The following is an 11,913-nucleotide window of genomic DNA, read 5'->3' as shown; positions in this document are numbered from 1 at the left end:
TTGTGCGTGAAGGGTGATGCCATTAGGTATTGAATAGACATTTTTCAGGATAAAATACAGTAGGCACCTACCTACCTAACTACCTCTCATATTTTCTTCTTTTGAATTAATTTTTGCTAATTGTCTATTGTCAATCGATAATGTACCTACATTTTATATACAGTTATTAAGTGCTTATGCAATGTATTTAGAATTAATTTAGTTACTAGACCATAGTTAATAAGCACACCACTTTTTTACCCAATTCGAAAATAAAGTAGTTGTTTTTGCATGAGTTAATTGTAGGTAAGTACCATTATCTTCTCTACGGGATTGTGTCAAGTTTATATTTAGTTATGTTGCAATGTGGTTCGTAACGTTCATTAAAATAGTATTAATTATTCACAAGCCGGGCCTACTTCGAAACGGGCTTTCATGGAACTATTCGCTTGAACAATTCTTCAATATTTCATACTTAGTAGTCTTCGATCATTAAATTTATTTTTATGAAGTAATAAGTTGTATTGTGGTGTGTTTAGGCGCAAGTTGGTAATGCTTGAAGTCTGCATCATTATTAGATAATTGACTCTTCGTAGAAACTGGTAGATAGGAATAAAGCCAATTTTTTTAACTAAAATAATTTATTGACTGTTATAATTTTAATAGAGGATAATATACATATCTACCTAGTACCTACACAACACATTATTATATCTATTTACTGTACGATTTTAATAACTTCCTACCTTTTTCCCCATTTTGTTAGAAAAACTCTATCCGTTTATTAGAATCCAAACTCATCACCAAAATAAATACAAAGTTTCAAATTAGTATTTACTACTGGTATCACTGGAAATTGCATTACCTACATAACTGCATAAGCATAATATTGACCGCGATAAAGTTTTGCAATAAATTACATGTAAGTAGGTATACACGTCATGATTCTGCATGACCGTGTTGCCATTCGTGGTTACTGGGATCTTGACTCACGATGCCTTTCCCTTAATGGACATATATAATGCTATTATATTGTGTAGGAGACTGTAGACACAAAGGATATGTATCTTAGACGAACTCAATCAGAGCAGACGTGATCTTTGCACCTACGCGACGCGACACCTCCATCAATTTAATTTCATTATTGAATCATCGTTTGCTGGGCACGATGTCCTTGCTTTTATTAAAGTAAAAAGGACTAGTTTTATAACTAAATTGCCTTAACAATACAACCAATGCATATACGGCTGCACAATGGCTAGTGCAACTGATTGGTATAACGACGTAGAAGAAGACATTGCTATACTATAAGATATTCACTATTATATAAAGGTAGAACGGAGATAGTACTGAGTTTTACTATTTTATCAAGACGCAAATAAAATAATAACCTTATAAAATTTTCCATAACTCTATCTAGGCTGTCAGCAGTTATTTCCCAGTGTATTTACGATCTTTCAACATTCAATCAACCCATCCATGGCTTCAAGATGATGCAACAACAAACTAGATATTGAAATTTGATTTAGAGGAGTTAGCAAAAATAACTGACTAGAAATGATTTGTTTAACTTCACAAAGTGGCCGCTGCTAACCAAAGGCCTCTTCTCCCGCGGAGAAGGTTGAATGATTGGTTTATCTGCGGTGCAAATTTTTGCATTTCCACTTTAATATTTCGAAGCGCCTAGCTAGCAAACTAGATTGCCCACCAGCTTGCAATGCACAGGTAAACGGGTTACAGGAAATCCCAACGATGATTTATTCGCTACCAAGTTATCTAGTCAGCCTCCACCTGTATTGGGTAAAGGATTGTGAACTTTCAGACTACAGTTTAGAGCTTAGTTTTGGAAAATATCTTGTTTCTTACTTTTACAATAATCCCTTTTAAATAGGACGCATTACATAACAGGAGAAAAATGGGTGTTAAATTGCATAGATGTAATGTATATTACATCTATGATGCAGCAGACCGTATGGTCTGCTTATCCTTTTGAGGATTGAAACAAGTGATGTCACATAAATGTCTTATCAGGTTATTTCTTAAATTGACAATAGACAAGCTGACAATATGCATAGTATTGTTAGAAGTTGTCTTTAGATGGTCTTCATCTCCATCACATCTAAAACACAAATGTTCAAATAGTCAAATGTAATTTAGGTACACTCCGAGTGGGTTATAGCTTGTAATCTACCTATAAATTAATTGAAATCATTAGTTAACAATATAAAAATACTTTTAAGATAACAAATGTTCAAAAGCTTTTTTTCATCAAATAAGTAGGTACTTAGGTAGTATACGATTTTGGTTTTGATTACAAAAAAATCCGTTACATTACAGCATGTTCAATACTAGGTACAATAAATACTATTTTAATGTTTTGTCCATTATAGACAGAATTTCATGGCATTGTCATTGAAACACAAACTTTGCGTTGCAAATCTATATCACATGGAATTGAACGCAGCGAACACAAGCACATCAGCTACAGTCCGACACATTATTCCAAACCCAACAATAGTGTACACATCGTATCGTAACCTTGCGTATATTTGTAAATTAGTTTTGTAGAAGTCACGTTAACCGTTTAACGTCCACCTAAATGTGTTATTAAGTGGTAATTGCCATTTATTAAACGGTCACGAGTGAGGCCATCCACGACCGTTACCAACAACCTACTATCATACGCGCTAACTAATTATTAGGGAACTATTCTATGAACACTGTAAACCTTTAGTTACGCTTCTTGTTGTACAAAGGTAAACAACGACTGCCTTGATGGCCGAGTGGTCGACTGCCGGACAAGGGGTCTCGGGTTCGATTGCCGGATTGGGCGAAGTATTGTTGGGCTTTTTTCGGATTTTCGATAATTTCTCAGCAGTAGCACGGAGTCTGGAAATGTGTTAAATATATGGCAATAGGCTCACCATCTATTACATGGGACTAATAACGTAAATTGTGAAATGTGGGTGTATATTGAACAGTGGCATTATGTGCCATAATGTACACCTTTGCTTACCCCTTCGGGGATAAAAGGCGAGACGTTGTGTACAAAAGTAGACAATGTCGGTTGAGTGGTTACGAGCTATGAAACTCGAGTCCGATTATTATCTGATCATGCACATAGTTTATAACTAAACTATAGTTTATAACTAAACTATGTAGCAAAGATGTATGAATAGAATCATCTTACCTTACACTGGATGCATAACTTAACTGGCGTAAAGATTTAATGTGATCATGCATGTTATTATTTCAGTTGACTGGAGTTTCAGCTTGTATGTTACTAGTAGGAAAGTTGCAATATCATATTTAAATACATAGGTACGTATGTATATCGAAGTACATGATAAGTAAAACCTGGTTTAACTGCTTTCTGTGTACCTATATCATTATATCATTTAATTTTGTATCATATAATGGATGGAAAAAAGCCCTAATAAAAATTTCAATTAAAAAAAAAACATGCTCAGTACAATGCATTTCACTTAACATGAGGGCGTGACGATAAATGATGCTTATTGAAGTTCGAACAAACAATTGCCCTTTGGCAATAACAATTGGCAGCATATCAGCTCTCCAGACAGACGAGGTCGCAGGATCAAATAATGCCTTTTGGTTTCCTTTGTTTTTAAATTGGCCATAGCCATATCACAAGTGGCCCTATTGACTTCTGAATTGCTAATTATTAAGAACTCAGATGTCTGATTGCTGGGTTAACTGTGTGTGTTGTCTGCAATTTTGTTGTGTTATACTGTTTGTACCATGTTAACTATCTACTCTTATAAATCAATGGTTAGTGTTTATAATGATAGTGAGTTACTGTACTGTATGTATGTTTTATGTATACGTAGTCAGAATCGCTGATTACACATAAGACAATCAGCTTTCCACTAGAAGTTTGCTATGCTACGTTGCTGTGTATGCGTTTGGCTTCCACCAATCATATTCATTGATACACATAGCTTAGCACTGGTGGAAAGAGACTCCGCTAAGGCATATTTTATATGGAAATATGCGTGCTATGGTTGTGTGCTATGGATCACATATCTTACTCGCACAACTCTAATAATTACACAGCTTAGCTATTATCTACATCTCCGTAGCATCTCTACACACCACATTTTTGGTGGAAATGCACCCTAAGGTTCTTACATATCTAATTGGAGCACAAAGTTCTTGTTCTGCCAAATGAGAGCCATGTTTCTAAAGAATGTAGAAAAATGACGTTAATTATATATACATGCGTCAACCTAATAAAGATTTCGTAATATGCATCTACATTTTTAAGGTTGAAAATTCTAAACTAAAATAGGTATACCTAAGCGAAAAACTAACTCATACTTATTTGTAGCTACATAATCTAGCTACTATGTAACAATGAATGCTTGTTCGTGTTTACAAGATAATTAAAATATAGAGTTTGTTATATAGGTGCTAAGGTACATAATGGTTTACCAGCATTCCATGTTATGCATAGCCAGTCTTTATAGATGAGACAGGCAACTTAATATCTTGTGTTCAACCTTTAATATTCTATATATATACATATTAGTATTAGATATATGTATATAGTTATAGCAGAATAGTAGGAAAACTTGCAAATCCACACATATATTATACGTTATAGATTAATTTATATGCCACAGTTATGATACTTGTATAAGTAAGGTGTTTAAAGTATCATTAGAACTTAAAACGGGATATTTACCATGTTTATTCATTTCTGATATTTCGGCACTGTTGCAAGCGCCATGATCGCGGATGAACTGATAGATAGAAATGAATAAACATGGTAAATTTCCCGTTTTAAGTTCGAATGATTGTGTTAGTGACCATGTCAGTTTAAAAATGTATAATGTGTAAAAAAGGTCGCGGTTTCCACCAATTTGGTGTCATCGCATTATATTGTGTCGAATTGCGGAATATTTTGTTAGGTAACTACAATTTGCGGTAGTTCTGGTTTCAGGTTTAAAAACTGTATTTACTACTAAAAGTATCAAATACCCGATACCACACGAACAATCCGACACCGCTTATTCAGCATTAGCACCATCAACATAGTAGTTTGTGTTGTCAGACAGTAAAGTATACTCATAAATAATAGTAATAGCATCAGGCTTAATCCGTATCTTTGTATTGTATTTAATCGGGGATTTGTGACCATGAATGACCCTTGCCTTCGAACAGGGGCGTAGCTAGCGCCGTATCAATTAATATACGGGCCCCCCAGGTTACAGGGGGCCCCCAAAGTGCGTGAGCAAAAAATAAAACCTTCCCATTTTTTTATTTCATATTACAAAAGTCCAATTAATCAGTACCTTTCTTTTTGGCGTAAAGCATGCGTTCTAAAGCAGCAACTTTAGGAAAGTTAACGTCTATATAAAATAATAAGGACCTCCAAACATGGATTCGCTGATTCGATTATTCCCCCCCCCCCAAAGAAAAATGGGCCCCTAAACATTTTTTAAACGGGGCCCTGCTAAGCTGCGCTACGCCACTGCCTTCGAAGCTGAGTTACCCAACGCGTCGGTCCCTTGTCAAATGGCTATCTGCGACAGTCGTAGTGAGGGAGCCGCCTGAAAACTTGCCAACTGATATAAATAACTATAGTTAATGGTATATTGGAATCAGCCGGTAATTGGGTTACAGGAAACACATGGCGACAGGTTCCACACTTCGGATTAGGTTCTGTAATTGCTGAGCCGAAATTTTATTAACCTTTATTATTTAGTGTTTGATGTGTTTTGGTTTCAATTACCTATCTACCTACCTACTTAAATACATAATAGTAAACTTTATATATTGCTTAGATATATGTATCAGCCCACTGATGTCTGCATCTCTATTGGAAAATGACTTTTTTTGAGGGGCAAACTCATTCAATGCCTTCTTCTGCCTTGGGCGAGGCGAGGGAGAGTGTCAGACGCTTACTGACTAAAAACTACCACGTTCCTAGCCGGATCTCCGATATACCCGCTATGTAGTCCGCAGCTCCGGATCAGGCATCAGCCCTTCTGGGCCCTATCTCTGGTGGTCTGAATTGTATAATGACTTGAGATATTGATTTTAAAAGACATGATAAGCAAAATATTGTAGAATAATTAGACGAATATATTTTATGCAAATCGCAATGTGATAGTTTACAAAAAAAGATAAATGATAATCAGTTATTGATTACTGATTGGTGTCCTTCAAAATTAGCATATGCTTACTCATGATTAACATACGTCACGATTTGATTAGTAGATAAATAAGTAGAACGATTGTGATTATGATTCCCTGTCTTCAAGATCACCAACCAATAAAAGTGTGTATTTTCTTTGGACATTCTATTTCATTTTCTTTTTGAAAAACGCTGTCTCACACTAAGATTATCTCCTGTGTCGTGGGTGCGTTTACAAACATACAAGTTTACATACACATGACAACCCAGACCCGAAACTACAATTTGTAGATCACGCAAAGAGTTGCACCATACGGGAATCGAACCTGCTACACCCACTCAACCTGTTGCCAAGTAGCCGTACCATCCGTGCAATCCATACCGTTTTGCGTTTAGTAATACAATCGCCATAACTATGTTTGAATTCGTCAGTGGACTGCTTGTCATTCCGCTCACAACTAGGCTTCGTTGTTTAACCAATAATGACCGTTCGTTTAGCCTTTTAACTGGCTGTAGTTCTACAAACTGGACAATGGCCGTACGATAACTACATATAATATTAGGTGAATATTTCGTTTCCTTTGAAACTCATGGATACCTGACGACTTATGAATATCATACAATTGTGTATAGTGACTAATGTTCTTGCTCATACGTATTTAATTATAAAATGGGATTATATTTATGCGGCCTATATTATGTGCCATTGTTTTTCTTGCGTGTATTATTCTAGATTTTAATCAAATTGTACTGTAAATAAAAAGAAATCAAATATTAGATTTAGGTAACCAAAATTGGAACAAGGAAATAACATTGCATGAGTCTAACAAGGCAGATTTTATCTTTTGCCACTAAAGTTGGTCTTTCGGTAACGTAGTTTCACAGCAGGTGGTCGCAAGCTCGAAGTATACGGTAAATAAAACTTAGCTCAGATAAAGGTAGCTTTAAATGTGCCCACGAATGGGTCGGTTCGACGGGTGTGATACCACTGCCTCACAGAGAAACGACGTGAAACAATGCTTGCGTTGTGTGAGGTTACCGGAGGCCCAATTACCAATTCCTAATCCCCGATTCCTCAACAACTCAAATTTCTAACCCCCAAGGACGAGAAGGCACTTGTAACGTCTCTGGTGTTTCGGCTCTGTCCATGGGCTGTGATTGCTCCATCAGGTGATCTGTTTGCTCCTTTACCGGCTTGTATCATAAAAAATGCCATCTAGTACTTTAAAACAGACTCAAAATTAGCCGTCACAATCAACGTTTACGAAGTTTTTATTGATACCACTGCAGGATTTGTAGATTACGTCACCCAAGAACCGGTCGCTTGACCCGTTGCCTTCATCTCTATTACACTGTAGATGACTTGATTGTCTCCTTGCCTTGTGTTGTGTTGTGAGATATAAATTACCTAAATGTATTTTAAACATGTCGTACCATCATCTCCCATGATAGCTAGATTACATCGTTGTAAAACAAACAACAATGAAATATGTAACAAATACGCACTTGTAAAAAGTGGGTGCAACATTTTACACCTGCATATCCATCGAAACTCTTTGTGGGATACTTTCTTCATGGTCTCTTACTATCTTGAAGATCATTACTCAGTCATATCACAGCGTTAAAACGTAGCTCTTTCCACCATACTGCTAAGTAGTTATAGTGAAATGTTCCAATAGCATTAAGAGTCATTTAAATTCTGCACAATTCAGAACAAAGACCTGTACAAGTTTGGGGTTTCCGCACGATCGCATATTTAGGAGCGTTTGTACCATTGCTTATATTTTTTGTTGTTTTCCTTTATTTATTAATGTCACGTGGACTGTCAGGGTATGGTCATGGATATCCTGTTGCGTCAGTAAGTACTTTAGTAATTTAGGTGATCTTTTGTTAATTGCATAGTACCTACCTACTTAGAAGTCGATGAAGACAATTCGTCAATAAAAGCAGATAATTAAATAACTAAATACAAAAAAGATCCTCTGGTGGTGACTGGTCTGCTCATTTTCCACCGATTCCACAAAAAACAAGGTTTTCTTTATTTATTCGCCAGTCATTTTCAGGACATTAGGTATCAACTAACCAATCTATATATATAAAAATCAATTGCTATTCCTTTGTCTCGCTAAAACTCGAGAACGGCTGGACCGATTTGGCAAATTTTGGTCTTGAATTATTTGTAGAAGTCCAGGGAAGGTTTAAAAGGTGAGAAAATATCAAATAATTGACGGAAAAACCCTAAAAACTGCCCTTTCCTTTATCCCATACAAACGTTTTCTAACTAATACGTAGAGTCAATTTGAGCTTTATTGCTATTGGATAAAGTTCATTGTTGGATAAATGCTATTGGATACTAAAAAACAAATGCTATAGATTCCCTACTAATATTATAAATGCGAAAGTAACTCTGTCTGTCTGTAATTACGCTTTCACGCATAAACCAGTGAACCGATTTTGATGAAGATGATGATTTTGGTACTGAGATAGAATAGACCTTACTTGATACTTTTTATTGCAAAAAAATAGCGGAGAATGGGTAAAAAGAGGGGATGACTGTTCATATGTAAATTCATCATTTTAAAAGCTGTAACAGTGAAACTTTGTATTTAGACACTTAAAGATAAACGAAAGAACATGGTCTACTTTTTATTGCAAAAAATACGGGAGAGTGGGTAAAAATAGGGGATGAATGGTCATATGGAAATTCGTCATTTTTAAAGCTGTAACAGTGAAATTTTGTATTTAGACACTTAATGAGGAGCGAAAGAACATAGGCTACTTTTTAATAAAAAGGGTATAAGGCGTAGTATGTTTGATAGAGGAGATTAATGTTTGCTTGAAAATTCGTCATTTTCGTTAATACGTTGCCTGTGGCTTCACTCGCGTTCGATTCTTATTTAAATACACATATACTTATTTAAATCGCCAATATCCCTACTACCATACTAATGTTATGAATGCGAAAGTAATCCTGTTTGTGTTGAGGTTACGCTTGCACGAATGTTTTTTTTTTTTGGAATATAACAACGAAACAATGTATTTTTTTATTGATAGGCAATATATAGGAAATTAAAGGATAATAATATAGATAACCTTGGCTACTTTTCATCATGATTATAAAATGATGAATCGGCGGTCGTGGTTTCTTTGGAATACATATCTTTAAAAATGCTAACAGTAACATATTCTCAAGTAATTCACATTTTAGATGACATACGGCAGCATTTTGACCACTAACACCACTACGCGGACGAAGTCGCGGGCAAAAGCTAGATTCGATAAATTTTCATTTGTACATGAAAAGGGTGAATAAACAATTGTCTGTATTTTTTTTAATCTATTGAAAATGTTGAAAAGTGCATTAAGCATTAATAGAAATTCCTCAAATATGAATTATGCGTGCGTTCAGAAATAATGACAAATTATCAACAGTTACGCGTGTGTTCAGAAATTTATTTTGTGTGTAAGTTTCTATTCACGTTTTCGAACAAACGATGCTCTTTCAATATAGTCTATTGGTGTGAATGACATTGACATTCGTATTGCGCGTTTTTTAAAATATTATTATGCAAAATTAAATGTATATTTTTCAATATTTCTGAGAGATTATCATAATATTTCTTCGAGTTTTAAAGACTAAGAAGATTTTTATTTGCTAATAGCTTTTGCCCGCGACTTCGTTCGCGTGGAATAGTGACTTCCGGCAAATTTTTGGTTTTAACCACATAGTTCCCGATCTCGCGGGATCTCTTCAAAAATGAGATGTGGAAGATATTCCAGGGAACTCTTCAAAAATCAACATAATGAGCTCTGCGTTTGAATTTAATAGATGTATACTCACTTAGGGCATTGAAAAAATAGTTTAAAAACGGACTTAAACTAACTTAAAACTAAAGAAAGCTACGAATTACGAATTTATAACAATTAAAAAAGAAACTATATTACAACCTATCCTCTATGCTATAATAACCAAGCTTAAACTAAATAATTTAAAAAAACGACTTAAATCTAATCTAATTAATTTATAAATTAGACTTACAATTTTATTAAAAAAACTAACTACAGTAACTACTAATAATCGATATCAAACTAAACCTACGTTAAATAGTTTAACCAAAAAACCAGGAAAACCCAACAAATAAACTCATTAATTGACAAATACAACGAAACCAATTTAGAATATACGAAACAGCAGGACCACTACAGACAAATAATCATACGACTGATAATACACTTTTTCTACGATAGTACCGAAACGCTCGGCCGATACCCAACCAAATGAATGTAACTTAACCATAGCGCGATCTATTTCGATCCCAACGCCATCTATCGAGGATAAAGACAACTTGGATTATTTATTTATACTCCGTTCGGGCATTTTCTTTGTACTAAAAGTTTAATTATATTGATATTATTTTTTTCATACCTTTTTACTATTTATTTACTTTTTTTCGATGAATTAAAACAATAACATGAACCGAAGTCGTGTAACGATCGACATAGAATTATCTATACTCCGTTAGAGCATTTTCTTTGTACTAAATGTTTTATTATATTGATATTATTTTTTTCATACCTTTTTACTATTTATTTACTTTTTTTCGATAAATTAAAACAATAACATGAACCGAAGTCGTGTAACGATCGACATAGAATTATTTATAAATAATTTATTTCTTTTTTTTATTTTTTGATTTTTGAAATAAAAATATATCTATGTTCTTTCTAAGGTTCTAAACTATATCTGTACCAAATTTCAACCAAATCCGTCAAATAGTTGCGGAGATTAATGGTATAAGCATAGAATGTTCGACGTGATTCTTTAATTTGACATAACTTTTTTATTTATGAACCGATTGACATGAAACAAACACTAAATGTAAATTTAAGCATCCCACAATATATTCGTGAAAACCGCATCCAACTCGGATCAGCCGTTTCTGAGATTAGCGCGCACAGACGAACAGACAAACAGACAAACAGACAAACAGACAAAAAAAAAGTTAATTACATTTTTGGGTTCGACATCGACATAACAATAACCCCTGCTATTTTTTTTATTTTTATTTTCAATGTACAGACAGCACTTTTCTACGATTTTATTATATGTATAGATAAGTGTTTGTTAATCAAGGTAAGTTCACATCCTCATTATTGATTTTTAGTAACTTTTGGTGACTACGAAATACTACAATTTGGTATACACGGTTATGCAGAAAATGTATGAGAGCTTTTTATTTTCAGTTGGAATTTCGTTTTAAACAATGCTACCAACCAGACGTACAAGCTTAGGCCGCAGAACTCGAAATACGGCAAGTCAAAGAAATATAAGAGCAAATCAAACTAATGAGCATCGCGAAGCGCGAAATGAACTTGAACTGAATCGATATCAAGATAGAAATGTTGTGTTTAATCCCCACAAAGCTGCATTCAGTTATAATGTGGCAATTGATTACAGTTCAGAGCAAATTGTTGCTATTGGACTAATGAACATTGTGTGTCCACATTGGGATTGAAATTAAAAAATGAAGCCTCTGGATTGTGTTGCGCCAGCGGCCAAGTCAAATTGACGCCATTGGTACCGCCACCAGAGCCACTACATTCATTGGTTAATTTTTTGACTCATATCCAGCAGTACAATAATTGCTTTCAAATGACATCATTTGGGGCAACAAAAGTTATACGAGACAATTTTTTGCCTACTTTTAGCAAGTAAGTATAATGGCAAACGTTTTTTTTTTAGTTTTAAAACCATGTAGCTGGTGCAAAAT

This window comes from Spodoptera frugiperda, chromosome 25 (assembly GCF_023101765.2).
Source record: "Spodoptera frugiperda isolate SF20-4 chromosome 25, AGI-APGP_CSIRO_Sfru_2.0, whole genome shotgun sequence".
Classification (NCBI taxonomy): domain Eukaryota; kingdom Metazoa; phylum Arthropoda; class Insecta; order Lepidoptera; family Noctuidae; genus Spodoptera; species Spodoptera frugiperda.
The sequence above is the reverse complement of the archived record's forward strand: the minus strand, read 5'-3'. Positions refer to the sequence as shown.